General features: G+C 46.3%; 1 protein-coding gene across 1 annotated transcript in view; it reads left to right on the top strand.

The window, feature by feature from the left end:
• The first annotated feature begins 920 nt into the window (after window positions 1–920).
• LOC120380378 overlaps window positions 921–17,827 on the top strand; it is a 55,870-nt gene continuing 38,963 nt past the window's right edge. The window contains exon 1 of the mRNA XM_039498085.1: window positions 921–941. The gene's annotated coding sequence lies outside the window, so the exon portion shown is untranslated. The remainder of the gene's footprint in view (window positions 942–17,827) is intronic.

The following is a 17,827-nucleotide window of genomic DNA, read 5'->3' as shown; positions in this document are numbered from 1 at the left end:
TTAGACCTCCGTGGAGAACCGGTTGTTAAAGGGCCAGGGGGTGGGCAAAGAACTCTGGTCCGTGGGCTGGACCATCCTTTTGCTCCCAGGATTCCCACCTGGGGAGGCTGAGGCTCCCCCGGCCCTTCGCCCGCTTCCCCCCAGCTGCAGTGTGGCCAGCCACCGGCACCAGCTGGGCAGCTCAGCTGAGCTCTGGAGTCATCCTGCTGCCGCTTTTTGAATGGCCCAGTGACCTCACACTGCTACAGGTATCGTCCCCATCCCATCACCCCACCCCAGTGACCTCACACTGCTGCAGGCACTGCCCCATCCCATCACTCCGCCCCAGTACCCTCACACTGCTGCAGGTACCGCCCCCATCCCATCCCCCAACCCCCAGTGACCTCACACTGCTGCAGGCACCACCCCCATCGCATCACCCCGCCCCCAGTGACCTCACACTGCTCCAGGTACCACCCCCATCCCATCACCCTCCCCCCCCCAGTGACCTCACACTGCTGTACATACTGCCCCATTCCATCCCTCCCCCGCCCCCCCGGGGTCCCGGTGAGCCCATGGCATCACAGTGTTACACAGTTGTCATGGGGATGCCCCATCTGCTCCCATCTGGCCCCATCCCCCTAGGACAGGATACATCCTCCAAGAGAAGTTTGATTTCCCTTCTCTCTCTCCCCCATCACAGCTGAGGCACAAGCCCAATCTGACCCAGACGGGGGCACCATCCCTCTGCCCCAGTGAAGGTGAGGGAGGGGGCTGTGTGCAGCGTGGCCAACTGGAGCCTGATTAGTACAGAGGCAAATGCCTGGCCTGCCCCAACCCTGCAGGCAGTGGAACTGAAGGTCATGAGCAGGGGCATGTATCTGTCTCAGCCTTATCCACACTACGCCCCGTCCAGAATATTGTGCATGGGGGACCCCCAGGAGAGGAAGGCATCATTCCAGGTGAGTGTGGGAAAGGGACACATGGTACCCAGGGCAAGGAGCTGCTAGAACTGGAAACTGAAAGTGCTGGGCAGAATGGGGAGAGCCAGGATCCATGGTAAGCCAGGCAGATCCTGGCAACCAGGAACCATAACTGACTAGATCCCAGGACTCAAGATGGAGGGTAGACATTAGGGACCAAAACTGGCCAGATCCTAGGAATCAGGAATGGAGGCTAGAACTAGCAGTCTTTTAAATGAGGAATAGATCCTAATAATTTGGGACAGGTACTGGCAAGGGACAGAAATCAGCTGGATGTTCAAGATGTTCTAGAAAAAATCAGGGACAAAAATCAGCCACATTCTGGAAATCTGGGATAGATCTTAATATTGAGGGACAGATTCTAGAAATCAGGGTTGGGAATCAACTGGATCCTAGAAGACAGAGAGGGGAATTCCTGAATCCAGAACCCAGGAGTGGTTCAGAGAAATCAGCAGGAGATCCTAGAAATAAAGAGCAGGAGTCAGCCAGACATTGGAAATCAGTCAAGAATCAGGGACAGGAACTGAGCAGGTTAAAGAAATTTGGGATGGATGCTAGAAATCAGACACGGGAACTGGCCAGATCCTAGAAATCAGGGACAGGGTCAGCTGGATCCCTGGACCATGGGGTGTGAGCCCTGGGGGTGGGGGAGGTCCTGGGAATGATTTGACCATGAGTCCCCAGGAAGCGGGGTACAGAGGTGGATTTCAGGACCGTGAATAGAGAATACAGCCCACCCTTTGCTTGGACATCGGTAATCCCACACCTGGTGTTTGCTTCTCAGGGTGACTCTGGGTCCCCCCTGTCTGTGACAGGAAGGCCCAGGACATTGTCTCCTATGGCAAACCTGATGGGTCAGCACCCCACATGTTCACCAAGGTCTCCAAATGCGTCTTGTAGATCAAGAAAACTCTGCGCAAGCTGAAGCCTTAGAGGGGAATGTCCATCTCCTCCAGCGTGAATGGAGAGATAGCTGGGTGTTGCAGAGGCATGGCTGGCTTGCTGGGTGTTGCAGATGGATGGAGGGATGGATGGATGGATGTGTAGCCAATTATTTTAGTTGATTATTCATTTATTGTGTGATGTTATGGTCAACTAGCATGTGATGTCATATATAATCTCTGCATGGTAAATAGAGTTACGTTGTAGTGTTATAGAAGGATAAGATTGATCAGTAGTTAGAAGGGATAATTAGGTACTAGGTATCTAAGTAAGGAGGGCTTAAATGCAAGGCCTACAGGCTGAGGCCTGTAACATTTTAGCTTAGTCATACTATGCCATAGGCTTAAGACAGGGGTTCTCAAACTGGGGGTCAGGACCCCTCAGGGGGTCGCAAGGTTACTACATGGGGGGTCGCGAGTTGTCAACCTCCATCCCAATCCTTGCTTTGCCTCCAGCATTTATAATGGTGTTAAATATATTAAAAAGTGTTTTTAATTTATAAGGAGGGTCACACTCAGAGACTTGCTATGTGAAAGGGATCACCAGTACAAAAGTTTGAGAGCCACTGGCTTAAGAAATGCTTGGCATAAGTAAGTGAACAAAGAATGACCCTATGCCACAAGGTTATGGGAAAACATGTACCCATGGGTGAGAGATGATGGATAGATACTGCAGAACATTGGGCAGGTGGACATGGCCAATGAGAAAACATATGCATGTTGCAGAAGGATGAATGGAGGGATGGATATTGCAAAAGGATGGTTGGATTGATCATGAATAGATGTTGAAGAAAATTGGATGGATGGATGTGGCAGATAAAAAGACAGACAGCTGGATATTGAGAGGAAAGGTAGACAGAGAGCTACTGATGTTCCAAAGAAATGAACAAACAACCAGTCGAGCCTGCTGTGAGATTTCCCTCCAGTGAGAACTTACTCTTATTATTTTTCAAGTCTGCAGTCTCTGCCCTAGCCTTACAGATTCCATTCTATGTTTCTTCCCCACTATCTTTTTAAAATTCATATAGACGTCCTTTGCTGACATCCCAGTATGTCCATATCCCATCAAACTCTGTAAGGATTTGCATGCAGCAGATATGGGGATTCCCTAGCTCGTAGCTTTCTGCCATGTTAGATCGCGATTCCTACAGAGGGCAGCTCACCGACTTACCAGATCAGCGGTCAGAGTCACCAGTGTTGTCAGCTGTTGGCTACATGTGTGTTCTCTGTGTGTGCTGCACCAGCTCTGGCCAGGTAGCCCTGTGACGTTATTGATATAAATGGGAACCATATAGAACATGGGTTGCAACCAAGGTCCTGTGGTGGCACCAAATCCTAAGTAAAGGGGGTCATATAAGGTGTCTAAGACCAGGTTCCGGGTTGCTGGTTATGATTATGCTGTCTGTATGTCTGTGTATCATTTTGTAGTTTAAGTATAAGTATTGGCTCTACTGTCTATATTTTGTATTATGCTCTGCCTCTGGGAAGTGTCCCAGACAAAACTGATGTTAGCCCGGCATTGCTGGCTTGATGGCCCATTAAAGGGCCATCAGCTACACAATTGACCCATGGAGAGAAGGCAGACACGCCTTGTGACTCAGCAAAGTATGCAGAAACTTGTTCATGTGACTGAAAACTCCATATTTTTTTGCTGTAAGTTTCCACCGTGAGGACAAAGGGATTCTTACACCTGGAAAAGTCTATATAAGGCTAATGCCTCATCTCCATCTTGTCTTCAATCCTGCTTCTGACCTCTGGAGGGACTTTGCTACAAACTGAAGCTTTACACAAGGGACTGAACGACCCATCCCAGTGGGGGATGTATTCCAGAGACTTAATCTGAACCTGCAGTTTACTCCAGCACTGCTGCAAGCCTGAACTAAGAACTTTGCCATTACTGTATGTAATTGATTCCATTTAATCAATTCTACCTCTCATCTCTACCTTTTTCCCTTTGTAAATAAACCTTTAGATTTTAGATTCTAAAGGATTGGCAACAGCGTGATTTGTGGGTAAGATCTGATGTGTATATTGACCTGGGTCTGGGGCTTGGTCCTTTGGGATCGAGGGAACCTTTTTCTTTTATTGGGGTGTTGGTTTTCATAACCATTCATCCCCAGGACGAGTGCACTGGTGGTGATGCTGGGAGACTGGAGTGTCTAAGGAAATTGCTTGTGTGACTTGTGGTTAGCCAGTGGGGTGAGACCAAAGTCCTTTTTGTCTGGCTGGTTTGGTTTGCCTTAGAGGTGGAAAAACCCCAGCCTAGGGCTGTAACTGCCCTGTTTGAGCAATTGGTCCTGATTTGGCACTCTCAGTTGGGTCCCGCCAGAATCGCTCCGTCACAGTGGCGTAGTCGGCAGGATCCACAGAACCAGGTCAATTAAGCTTTGGGTCAGAACCCCACGCTATCCAAATTTTATCTTTGGGATTGAGAGTTTGGTTGGTTAAAGATCAGTGACCATGAGACAGAAAGCATCAGGAAAAGCAAGGAAACTGCAAGCCTTGAGAGACAGCCTGCAGTTTGATTATGAGCAAGAACTGGCAGAAATTCGAATGGAGAAAGAGGCTGATAAGAGAAAGAAAGAAATTGCTAAGAGAGAAGAAAAAGCTCGTAAGAAGCGTCTGGAGCTGCTGGCTGCTGAGGAGAAAACTCGACAGATGCAACAGGAGACGGCTAGACTCCAACTCCAAGTCAAAAAAGCAGTGGAAGAACAGCAGAGACTGTATCCTCTTGAAAGTCCAGTTTGTAACAATGTTGGTATGTTGTATAAATCTGAGCAGTTGTCTGGGGGTAACCAAATGTACCCCAACAATGCCACCTTTTATGTCAATGCTGTTACTGTGTGTTCAGTAGGGGGTGGCCCCATAAATTGTGCCAGTGCTATGGATGGGAATGGTAATGGAAAATTCATAGAGTGTGTAAAAGTCAATGGTAAAAGCTGTTTAGGGCAAATTATGGCTTCTAACATCACTCTTGTTAAAGCAGATCTGGTCAAAGAGGAAGATTATTTACCAAATCAGAGTGTGAATGTTGTGATCCTCTGTGAGTTTACTGTCCGTGTGCCTTTAGCCAGAATCCACCTTGAGTGGAATGGGGCTCAGCATGAAGTGATAGCTGGCGTCAGGAAGTTATTGCCTAAAGATCTTTTAATTGGGGAAAATGTTAAAGCTTTGTTCAATCCAGGTAGCCAGTCACAGGAGAGGAATGATCTTAAACCTGTGTCTAGTGTGGGCAATGATTTGCCTGAGGTGGGTTGCTCCAAAGGTTTGTCTGTGCCAAGAAGCAGTGTGTCTGGGAATGAAGTTTCTGAATGTCTGTCTGATGTCTCAGAAGTGAATCTGGAGTTAAATCAAGAGCAGAAAGATCTCATTGGTGAGGAAAATGTTTCTCAGGTTAAATCCCTAACTAAGGAAGGAAAGGGTAAATTTGTAATGGGTAATGGATTGTTGGCTAGTGCAGCTTGTAGAAGTAAACCTGAAATGGGTAACTGTGATTTGCTAAAAGTAGCTCAGTGTAGTGAAAAGAGCATCAGCTTATCTGTTGGGAGAGGCAATGTGCCTGGTAGGGAAAGTTTGAAGAAGCCTAGGCAGCCTTGTGAGCTGATGGCTTTGTCTAATCAGCAGTTTGGGAAGGGAGGGATAGTGGAAAATAAGTGTCCATATCCCTTACCTGTTTCCTGTGTGGAGAAATGTGACAGTGAAGGGAATGTGCCTGTCTCTGTCAGGAGTATTGACTTGCCTATGAAGGGAGCTACCTCGGTCTCCAAGCAGTTGTCTGTGAACAGCCCTGTGTGCTGGGACAAGGGAAGTGAGATCCCAAGCTGTGTGTCTGGTAAAGGAGAATGTGTTTCCGGCTCTTCTGTGTCCGTGGAGCAAACAGAAGGGGCCTTTCAGCCTGTGATGGTTGAGGGTGGTTCAGTTGTCTCGGAGTTGGTTGTAAATACAGCTAAAGCCCAGGAAGGGAATAGTCCTGAGTTTGTGTCTGCTGGGGAGAATGGCACTGTGACTAGGTTGCATCCAGTTAGTGTCATAGCAAGGTCCCAAAGACCAGACAGTTCTGGTGCTTGTAGTTTGCCAGTTGCTAATGTGTGGTTGGAAAAGGGTGCAGCAACTCTGTCTGATCAGGGTAATACCCTAGCCGGGGCACAAGGAGAGCATGAAGGTGATTTAAGTGTGTTACCTACTGACAGTTTGACAACTTGTAGCAAGTAGGAAAAGATTCCTAAACTTGTTCATGGCCAAGGGAAGGAGACTGCTTCTGACCTGTTATCTAGAAAGTCTGTAGGTGTGCCTAAAAGGGGATTGTGTAGAAATCCGCCTGTGGGGCCTGAAGTGAGTCTAAGTGTAAGTGAGACCCAGAAAGCGGCTGTGGTTGCTCAGGGAAGTGTTCCTGTAGAGCAAGCCCTAGGTGAAGAGGGGAAGGGCAGAATTTCTGAGAGGGGTGAATTGCTGCTTAGAGAAGCTCCTAGGGAAAGGAATCCTCATGGTAGCCTGTGCAAGCAGTTTACTGCAACTGAAGGGTGTAAAAGTGATTTAATCAGGGAAGTTTCAGTTCCTAACAGCCAGAAATTTTCTGTTGTGAATGGATCCACTGACTTTCCTTTTGAGAGATCCAGTGTGGGCAGCTTTGAAAAGGTCTCAGGTGGAGTAGAAGCTGTTAAGGAAGTTGAGCAGCCCTATAACCACCTGGCTGTGTGTAGCCAGCTTGTTGGGGAGACAATGCTGTTGGGACAGGAATGTCTCCATGCTGAATCGGTAAGGGAGCAGTCTGTGCTTCAGGATCTGAGGACAGATTCAGTTACTGGTGTTTCAAATTTTACGGCTGAATGCTTAAGGAGGCAGGGGAGAGCAAGCCAGCTCTCACCCTCAGACTCTTTGGATTGGTGTGGTATCTCTGTAAGACAAAGTCCAGCCTTGGAATCCATAGCAGCTAAGAAGTTAAAAGCTAGTGTCTGTGTTGATGGGAATTACTTGGCTGGCAGGGAGAAGAAGGACTTGCTAATAGCTGTTTGCACAGAGGGCCCACCCCATCAGCCAGTGAATTCTGTTAAGCAAGAGAAATCAGGGTTTAATCCAGAAGGAAAGAGAAGACTGAATTTTGCAAAGTGAAGCCACAGGTTAACCCTAAAATGCCCAAACTCCAATGGTATTGAGCCAAGGGTGTGGCATGACAAATATGATTGTAAATGGACACTTGCAACGAATTTGTTGTTATTACTAATGCTAAATTTTGTAACTAATGTGTTGCTATTGCCAAGAACTGTAACAATGTACAATGTGCCCAATCTTTTGGAAAGTCCCTTAAACATGTTGAAAGAAATACATGAAAACACACTTTATGTTAAAGGGCCTTGCTATACTGATGTTTCACAGTTAATGCATGTAAACAGTGTTGAAACTTTTCACAGGGGAAAATACATTCCAGACCTGATGTGCTGTATGAAAGGGGAAACTGAGGCACACTACCATATTGCTTTCATGGCTAAATGCCAAGAGTCCTGTACTATGAACAACCTCAATATCTACATTGGTTTAATGTTAATTGGGTTCAAAACATTGGCCAAAGCTGGTATGGATAAAGTAGCTGTTTTCTTTAGCTCTTGGCAAGATCACATGAAACATACAGGAACCATGCTGCAAAAGCTAACCAAGTTATACCTTAAGTTTGTAAAGAGATCCATTCATGTTATTGAACATGACTTTGATAAACCATTTCGGTTATACACTGGTACGGCCTCTAGCCCAACCCTAGCTGTAGTGAGACAGACCCAAGGAAAGGGGGCTCTTGGGATGCAGTCAGCGATGTTTTGTCATCCCTTCCTGCATCAATTTTGCGTTGGGGGTGTGACGTTATTGATATAAATGGGAACCATATAGAACATGGGTTGCAACCAAGGTCCTGTGGTGGCACCAAATCCTAAGTAAAGGGGGTCATATAAGGTGTCTAAGACCAGGTTCCGGGTTGCTGGTTATGATTATGCTGTCTGTATGTCTGTGTATCATTTTGTAGTTTAAGTATAAGTATTGGCTCTACTGTCTATATTTTGTATTATGCTCTGCCTCTGGGAAGTGTCCCAGACAAAGCTGATGTTAGCCCGGCATTGCTGGCTTGATGGCCCATTAAAGGGCCATCAGCTACACAATTGACCCATGGAGAGAAGGCAGACACGCCTTGTGACTCAGCAAAGTATGCAGAAACTTGTTCATGTGACTGAAAACTCCATATTTTTTTGCTGTAAGTTTCCACCGTGAGGACAAAGGGATTCTTACACCTGGAAAAGTCTATATAAGGCTAATGCCTCATCTCCATCTTGTCTTCAATCCTGCTTCTGACCTCTGGAGGGACTTTGCTACAAACTGAAGCTTTACACAAGGGACTGAACGACCCATCCCAGTGGGGGATGTATTCCAGAGACTTAATCTGAACCTGCAGTTTACTCCAGCACTGCTGCAAGCCTGAACTAAGAACTTTGCCATTACTGTATGTAATTGATTCCATTTAATCAATTCTACCTCTCATCTCTACCTTTTTCCCTTTGTAAATAAACCTTTAGATTTTAGATTCTAAAGGATTGGCAACAGCGTGATTTGTGGGTAAGATCTGATGTGTATATTGACCTGGGTCTGGGGCTTGGTCCTTTGGGATCGAGGGAACCTTTTTCTTTTATTGGGGTGTTGGTTTTCATAACCATTCATCCCCAGGACGAGTGCACTGGTGGTGATGCTGGGAGACTGGAGTGTCTAAGGAAATTGCTTGTGTGACTTGTGGTTAGCCAGTGGGGTGAGACCAAAGTCCTTTTTGTCTGGCTGGTTTGGTTTGCCTTAGAGGTGGAAAAACCCCAGCCTAGGGCTGTAACTGCCCTGTTTGAGCAATTGGTCCTGATTTGGCACTCTCAGTTGAGTCCCGCCAGAATCGCTCCGTCACAAGCCCGTACAGCAGATTTCTATTGAACTGTCCAAGAAGACCACAGACTTGGTTCTGTGGCAAAGGCGCTCGGCCAGGTTTATTGCCGACAAAGCATGGTATTAGTGCCGTATACATGCTACGGGTACACTCAATACATGTACGCCTGAGACTATGGACTCGACTCAGTGAGGGACTTCCTGCTCCCCACTCAGCCGAACAAGAACACCACCTCTGTGACCCCTCTTTTATACACTGATTCAAACAAGCTATGTATTGCCCCTGTGATGTGGGTAGTTACCCCCCTTTACCTTGTACTTGCTGGTTTGCTCAAAACATCTCATTCCATCACCCTGTCATCTTGACCTCATCTTTAGGAGGGGGCGGTGTGTCCCTCTATCATCTTCAGGAAGTGTGTTTAACTTGTATTGGGGGTGTTTACCTTGTATTATTAGGATGTTCTGGCACTTTCCTTCTGAAATGTGTTTATGTCCATACACCCCTTCTACACGTCCCTCCCTCCCTCTCCATCCACACCCTTCTGTCAATCCATCCTGCCATCTGTTCCTCATTCTCTCCCTGTGCATTTGCAAGTCTCCATCCCTGCCTCCCTCCCCATCCATCTATCCATCCCCTGACAGTGCTACCTGTTGCTCTAACCATAAAGAGCCTCAGATAAGCAGAAGAATGATGGAGAATATTGATGCACCATCGCCATCTACTGGCTACTGACAGAAGCAGCAGAGAAAGTAAGACTAGTAGAACTTCTTGGTAAGCGTCCAACAGAAAATAAGAGGGTTGCCATCCTCCAATGAACCCAAAAACTGCATCAGCATGGTGAACTCCAGAGTTTTGCTGAAGCCACCAGTGAAGCTAGGGAACTGAGAAGTTCTACCAGACACATGGACAAGCCACGTGTCCTGCTCTCTCCTGTCTCAATCTTACCAGGCTGAGAAGAAGTGGTGAAACCTCCTTTCAGAGATTGCATCTCTAGGTGCTTCTTTAGTCGCAGGGTCTGAAAGTTCCTCTTTTGCATCTGCCCTTTCTAGCATGTTCCCAAGGAACCACATCTTGGATTTTAACCAAGCAATGCCATTTGCATGTTTCTGCTTCATCCATCCAAGTCAATGGCTTAAGAGAACCCCCTACAAGAACTTTAAGCAACTGCTTTTGATAGTTAAACTAGTCCCTTTCATTAACTAGGAGACCATGCAGGCAGAAGCCCAGCAGCAGAGTGGGGACTATCCAGTTTATTGCGCTGAGTGCAGCATGTATGATTACCTGCCCTGTGGGCGGGTGGCGCATGTGTGCATTCGATGCAAGGAGCTCCTGGTCATCGGAGACCACGTACGAGCTTTGGAGGCCAGGGTGGCAGAACTGGAGGATCTAAGGGAGGCAGAGAGGTATGTTAATGAGGCTTTCCGGGGCACTGTAGAATTGTCCCACCTCCGCTCAGACAGCCCCTGCGCTGTTGAGGAGGATGAAAGGCCCAGGGAAGCAGAGCAATCAACAGGAGCAGAGGGAAACCTTCCCATAGTTGGGACCCTCCTTCCAGATGGTGCTGGGGTTGCCTCTCGCACTGAGGTTACCTCTCCGGGGGAGGGAACTCCAGTTTCTAGGAAAAGGCAGGTGTTAGTAATGGGAGATTCGATTATTAGAAATGTAGATAGCTGAGTTTGTGATGACTGTGAGAACTGTATGGTGACTTGCCTGCCTGGTGCAAAGGTCGCGGATCTCTCGAGGCATCTGGATAGATTTATGTGTAGTGCTGGGGAGGAGCCGGTGGTCATGGTACCTGTAGGTACCAATGACATAGGGAAGGGTAGGAGAGATGTCCTGGAAGCCAAATTTAGGCTGCTAAGAAAGAGACTGAAATTCAGGACCTCTATGGTGGCATTCTAAGAAATGCTCCCAGTTCCACACGCAGGGCCAGGTAGGCAGGCAGAGTTTCAGAGTCTCAATGTGTGGATGAGATGATGGTGTAGAGAGGAGGGGTTTAGATTCATTAGGAATTGGGAAAACTTTTGGGATAGGGGGAGCCTCTACAGGAAGGATGGGCTCCCCCTAAACCAAAGTGGAACCAGACTGCTGGCACTAAACACTAAAAAGGTTGCAGAACAGTTTTTAAACTAGGAGATGTGGGAAAGCCGAGTGCTGCAGAGGAGCACATGGATCGGACAGAAACTTCTCTAATAGGACAGTCTATTGATAGAGATTCTCTGAGTTATAGTCAGCAGCAGAGGATGGAAGAGGATAATGTAAGGTCCGGATCAGATGAGAAACATTCACAGAAAGAATCGGACACATCAGAAAAGGGCAGACAAATAAACAGTGACAAGTTTTTAAAGTGCTTGTACACAAATGCTAGAAGTCTAAATAATAAGATGGGTGAACTAGAGTGCCTTGTGATAAAGGAGGATATTGATATAATAGGCATCACAGAAACCTGGTGGACTGAGGACAATCAATGAGACACAATCATTCCGGGGTACAAAATATATCGGAAGGACAGAACAAGTCGTGAAAGAAAATGTAGAATCAAATGAAGTAAAAATCTTAAGTGAATCCACATGTTCCATAGAATCTCTTTGGATAGTAATTTCATGCTCTAATAAGAATATAACATTAGGGATCTATTATCCACCACCTGACCAGGACAGTGATAGTGATGATGAAATGCTAAGGGAAATTAGAGAGGCTATCAGAAGAACTCAATAATAGTAGGGGAATTCAGTTATTCTGATATTAACTGGGAACATGTCACTTCGGGACGAAATACAGAGACAAAATTTCTTGATACTTTAAATGACTGCTTCATGGAGCAGCTGGTACAGGAACCCACAAGGGGAGAGGCAACGCTAGATTTAATCCTGAGTAGAGCACAGGATCTGGTCCAAGAGGTAATAATAACAGGACTGCTTGGAAACAGTGACCATGGTATAATAACTTTTAACATCTCTGTGGTGGGAAGAACATCCCAATGGCCCAACACTGTGGCATTTAATTTCAAAAAGGGGAACTATGCAAAAATGAGGAGTTAGTTAAACAGAAATTAAAAGGTACAGTGACTAAAGTTAAAGACACCATAATAGAGGCCCAACTTCAATGTATACCCCAAATTAAGAAACACAGGGGGAAAAAACTAAAAAGGTGCCACTGTGGCTTAACAACCATGTAAAAGAAGCAGTGAGAGATAAAAAAAACTTCCTATAAAAAGTGGAAGTCAAATCCTAGTGAGGTAAATAGAAAGGAGCATAAACACTGCCAAATTAAGTGTAAAAATGTAATAAGAAAAGTCAAAGAGGAGTTTGAAGAACAGCTAGCCAAAAACTCCAAAAGTAATAACAAAATGTTTTTTAAGTACATCAGAAGCAGGAAGCCTGCTAAACAACCACTGAGTCCCCTTGACAATCGAGATACAAAAGGAGAGCTTAAAGGCGATCAAGTCATTGTGGAGAAACTAAATGGATTCTTTGCTTCAGTCTTCACTGCTGAGGATGTTAGGGAGATTCCCAAACCTGAACCGGCTTTGGTAGGTGACAAATCTGAGGAACTGTCACAGATTGAAGTGTCACTAGAGGAGATTTGGGAATTAATTGATAAACTTAACATTAACAAGTCACCGGGACTGGATGGCATTCACCCAAGAGTTCTGAAAGAACTCAAATGTGAAGTTGTGGAACTATTAACTAGGGTTTGTAACCTGTCCTTTAAATCGGCCTCTGTACCCAATGCCTGGAAGATAGCTAATGTAACACCAATATTTAAAAAGGGTTCTAGAGGTGATCCTGGCAATTACAGACCGGTAAGTCTAACATCAGTACCGGGCAAATTAGTCTAAACAGTAGTAAAGAATAAAATTGTCAGACACATAGAAGAACATAAATTGTTGGGCAAAAGTCAACATGGTTTCTGTAAAGGGAAATCTTGTCTTACTAATCTATTAGAGTTCTTTGAAGGGGTCAACAAAGGTGGACAAGGGGGATCCAGTGGACATAGTGTACTTAGATTGCCAGAATTTGGTCAGGATTTGTTCTGCCTGCTGGAGAAGCCTAGAAAGACTCAGAGAGAATGGAGGGAGGATAAAAGGAGGGTGACGAGGATCCTGACCCAGTACCAGAAGTATACACTTGTAGGGGAAAGAGGGGGCTCAACGGACAGCGGGACTGGGCCAGCGATCAACAACCCTATTGTTGGACCTGGTTCCCCGGAGACTTTCCCCGAGGGGGAGATGGAGGTAGACACCCCTGAGTTTGGACAAATGGGGACTGCACTCCGGAATTTTGGTCAAGATCAGGCCAATGATCCAATATACAATATTTGTAAAGAAGTAGTCAAGGCAAATGGGGTCCCCATGGAGGGGAGAGTTAAGGGCCCAGGGTCATATTATGTGATTAAGAAAGATCTGCTATACAGAGTAGTCTGGGTCCAAGAGCAGGTCATAGAACAACTCTTGGTCCCACAGAAGCATCGGAGCGGTGTGATGGATCTGGCCCACAGCCATCTGTTTGGGGGCCATCTAGGGGTAGAGAAGACCCTTGATCGGATTCTACAGAGGTTTTTTTGGCCTGGCATTTATGCGGCAGTCCGGCGATATTGTACATCCTGTTCAGAATGCCAGATACTTGGGTCCCAACCACACTTAAAGGCTCCTTCGGAACCTGGGGGGAGGGATAGCTCAGTGCTAAGACCAGGGTTATGAGTTCAATCCTTGAGGGGGCCATTTAGGGAACTAGGGTAAAAATCTGTCTGGGGATTGGTCCTGCTTGAGTAGGTCTACCCTTGACCTGACCAAGGGCTATTGGCAGATCCCCCTGGCCAAGGCCGACAAAGAGAGGACGGCCTTTGCAACTCCAGAAGGTCTGTATCAGTACACCGTCCTCCCCTTTGGGTTGCATGGGGCCCCCGCTATGTTCCAACGGCTCATGGACAAACTGTTGTGACCACATGGCAAGTACGCAGCCGCCTATCTCAATGACGTCATTATACATAGCCCAGACTGGGAGACACAGTAACACTCACCTGACTCTGAAGTGGCGGGACAAAGCCAAGAAGGAAGAAAGGACATGATAAAAGGGAGAGACATTTGCCCGGCTCTCTCTTCCACCTACATCTACAGACACCACCACCACCAAGTGGCTGAAATGCTGATCAAAGGAGAGTGCTTGTATGAAGGGCAGCCAGTCAGCCTGTGGTGAGAAGCATCTAAGTTTGTAAGGACATTGAAAGTGTTAACACCAGCTTAGAATGCGTTTTGCTTTTATTTCATTTGACCAAATCTGACTTGTTCTGCTTTGACTTATAATCACTTAAAATCTACCTTTATAGTTAATAAATCTGTTTGTTTATTCTACCTGAAGCAGTGTGTTTGATTTGAAGCATGTCAGAGACTCCCCTTGGGATAACAAGCCTAGTACATATCAATTTCTTTGTTAAATAGACAAAATCATATGAGCTTGCAGCGTCCAGTGGGCACAACTGGACACTGCAAGATGGAGATTCCTAGGGTTGTGTCTGGGACTGGAGATATTGGCTATCTTATATGCCATCTTATATGCCAGAGGTTGTGCGTGAACAGCCCAGGAGTGGGGGTTCTCACGGCAGAGCAAGGTAAGGCTGGTTCCCAGAGTCAAGGATAGCAGAGACCTAGCAGATCACTGGTCCAGATAACACCGGAGGGGAACGTCACCCCTCTTTCTCTCTTGGTAAAGCCTTCTGGCCCTGACTTGTGTGATCAGTTATCTTTTCTAAACCTGACTTTTTAAATCAAATTTAAGTTAGATTTAATAGTGTAACTGTTTTGTTTGTTTGGCTTCCCCATTACCTGGCAATAAATAACATTCATGGTTAAACTGCTTTTTTCCCCTCCCCTCCTCTCCCCCTCGTGGGTGTTTTTGGCTTCCCCATTTGCTCTGCAGCAACGCACCTCATACCTAAGCTAAAGATCCCTGCAGCGCCCAAAAATCCTGTGGGGTTTGCTCATCAATTGGGCTATTACTAGAATGATTGTACCATGAAAGGAGGGATAGGGACAGTGGTGAGCTGGAGCAGGTTCCCACATGTTCTCAAGAACCGGTTGCTAAAATTAGACCTCCGTGGAGAACCGGTTGTTAAAGGGCCAGGGGGTGGGCAAAGAACTCTGGTCCATGGGCTGGACCATCCTTTTGCTCCCAGGATTCCCACCTGGGGAGGCTGAGGCTCCCCCGGCCCTTCGCCCGCTTCCCCCCAGCTGCAGTGTGGCCAGCCACCGGCACCAGCTGGGCAGCTCAGCTGAGCTCTGGAGTCGTCCTGCTGCCGCTTTTTGAATGGCCCAGCAAGGTGAGGGTGGGGGCTGCTGCAAGCTCCAGGGCTGGCCAGAGGGAAAGGGAGGGGGCAAGTGGGGAAATTGGCAGAGGCCCTGCAGGGGCCTCCGGCCCCATGAGGATCTCTCCCCCGGCCCCTCCCCCGTTCACCCGTCCCTTAAATCAGAACTTTTTATAGGGAACTGGTTGTTAAGATTTTGGCAGCTCATCACTGGATAGGGATGTGCTGAACCTGGGGCATATGAGGGTGACAGCTTGGAAGTGCTGCTCGACCCAGCCTACTGAGTCCAGGGACTTATAAGGGGCAGCTTGGGAGCACTGATTAAGCCAGTCCTCTCACACATGCTGTTAATGTGTTTGTGTGTGTGTGTGTGTGTTTGTCTGATTCTGGGGCTGGAAGAACCCAGCCCTGGGGAACCTAGGTCCTGCAGGACAACTCCATTGGGAGGGAACTTGCAGCAGGGAGAAGTCGAGCTCCGTACGAGAACGCAAGTGACAGCAGCAGAACATTGATAGAATTACAGAACACCCTCCCCTGCCCCCCAGAAGAGTAACCCTACTAAATGAAACAAAGAGTCCTGTGGCACCTTATAGACTAACAGATGCATTGGAGCATAAGCTTTCGTGAGTGAATACCCACTTCGTCAGATGCATGTGGGTATTCACCTATGCGTCTGACGAAGTGGGTATTCACCCACGAAAGCTTATGCTCCAATACATCTGTTAGTCAATAAGGTGCCACAGGACTCTGTTGCTTTTTACAGATCCAGACTAACACAGCTACCCCTCTGATACCTAATAAATGAGCGTACCCCCAAAGTAACAGGCAAACCTAGTAACAGAGTCAGAGTCGTTGTGCAGGGTCTTGATACACTTGCAGCCTCTGGACAAGTGCCCTTGGTGAAGGTCAGGCCCCCAGGGAAGAAGTTGAGCACCTCCAGTGGATGGAGTAGAAGGAGATCAGTTTGGGGTATCTCTTATCCTGGTTACAGTGGAATTGAACCCCCTCTTCTTGTCTACCTCGATCAGGGTTAAGAATAGTTGGATCCTGAAGCAGTAGAATCCCTTGCAGCATTCAGGGGTGGGTGGGGGGAGTCACAGCTATCTTCATCTGTTCTCAAAGCCATGATGCAGCAGAGTACGTCCCAGTCTTCGAAGAGGATGCTCAGTGTCCCACCACACTTCACATACTGGTCCCCACATGGCACCTGAGAGGCAACTCATAGATCTTGGCTCTCTCATCTGTGCTCAGGCCCTTCATCACCACTGTAAGAGCAGGAATCCTGGGGCATAGCCACCAAAAGAAGGAACTGTGGCACAGGTAGCTGATATTTGACAGCCAGGTGAGTGATGGACTCTGATGTATCACCTTTTATTATATCTTTAATTTTTGTTAATTATTTTTCTTTCCAAATTATTTTAACTGTGGTGTTGGACTCAATATTAAGGTATGGATTATCCCATAGTGGTGCAAGGAGAGAATTAGCAAAAATTTGTTGCTCTAATCATCTTAACACACTTCAGGATGCAAGTTTGGATTTTTTCCTTAAGGCTGAGGGTAGCATCTTAAGATATATGAAATAACAGAGGGAACCAAATGGCATAGCTAAGCTTTTTTCACTCTCAAATCAAATTGGTGTGTACACAGAGCTCCTGGAGGAGGGTGAACTTACAGGAGGATCCATTTGGCATGCTAGATAATATAGACACAATTCTGACAGCCCCATACCTCCAGTTGCCCAGGATTTTTTAAATGTCTTCTGTGACAAGCGAGGTTCTTTTTTATCCTATATAAATGGGATGATAAAGCCTCTTTATTTGAGCAAAAGCAAGGGGGAGACCTTGAAAGGTCTGATGATATAAGACACTCTTGCCCAGATATTCATTATGACTGTTTCTGTACTCTCCAGTAAGGATAGCGAGGGAGATGCCACCTCTGTACAGCCTTAGAAATGTCTTTGAATATATAGTCCGTAATTATAGAAACAATTTTGGGAAGATTAGGAGAAATATTAAGGCCTCAGTAACATTTCCTTGCATATTTGCAATGGAAAATGCTGAAACTGAGAAGGATAGATCTTTTGGATATATTCATAACTTTTACTTTATTCCAGTTAAGAAAAAAATCAGAAATCTTTCCAAAAGAGATCATCACTACATTCCATAGTGATCAGATTTATGAGGAGGCATTCTTCAATAGTACAAAAAAGTAATTAGCATATAAATTGATGTTGTATTCTTTCCTGTTCATACAAACATTTTCAGTGGCTGAGTGCTGATGTATGTAGCTTGCCGGTGGGTTCAAGAGTGAGATTAAAAAAGAGAGAGGGGGGACAGCCTTGTCTTGGTGCTCTTTTTAACAGAAGAGTGGGAGAAATAATTCCCGTTAGTTGAAGTGAAGTGCAGGGAGAGTTGTGTAAGACATTGACCCAATTCAGGAATATGGAAAATGCTGAAAGTCTGTATTTTTTAAGGACTGCCATTAGATAAGGCCACTCAACCCTATCAAATGCTTTCTCTGCATCTAGAGATAAGTCTATGGAGGGTACATCTGACATCTGAGTTTGTTGGATCAAGTGAGTGATTTTTCTCATATTATCAGCAGCCTATCTTCCTTTAATGAAACCAAGCTCATCTGTGTGTATAGTTCATGGGATAATGGTGTTCAGTTGTGTCGCTAATATTTTTGCAATTATTTGGCAATATGTGTTCAATAGA

The sequence above is a fragment of the Mauremys reevesii genome, linkage group 13, assembly GCF_016161935.1.
Source record: "Mauremys reevesii isolate NIE-2019 linkage group 13, ASM1616193v1, whole genome shotgun sequence".
Lineage (NCBI taxonomy): Eukaryota > Metazoa > Chordata > Testudines > Geoemydidae > Mauremys > Mauremys reevesii.
The sequence above is the reverse complement of the archived record's forward strand: the minus strand, read 5'-3'. Positions and strand labels throughout refer to the sequence as shown.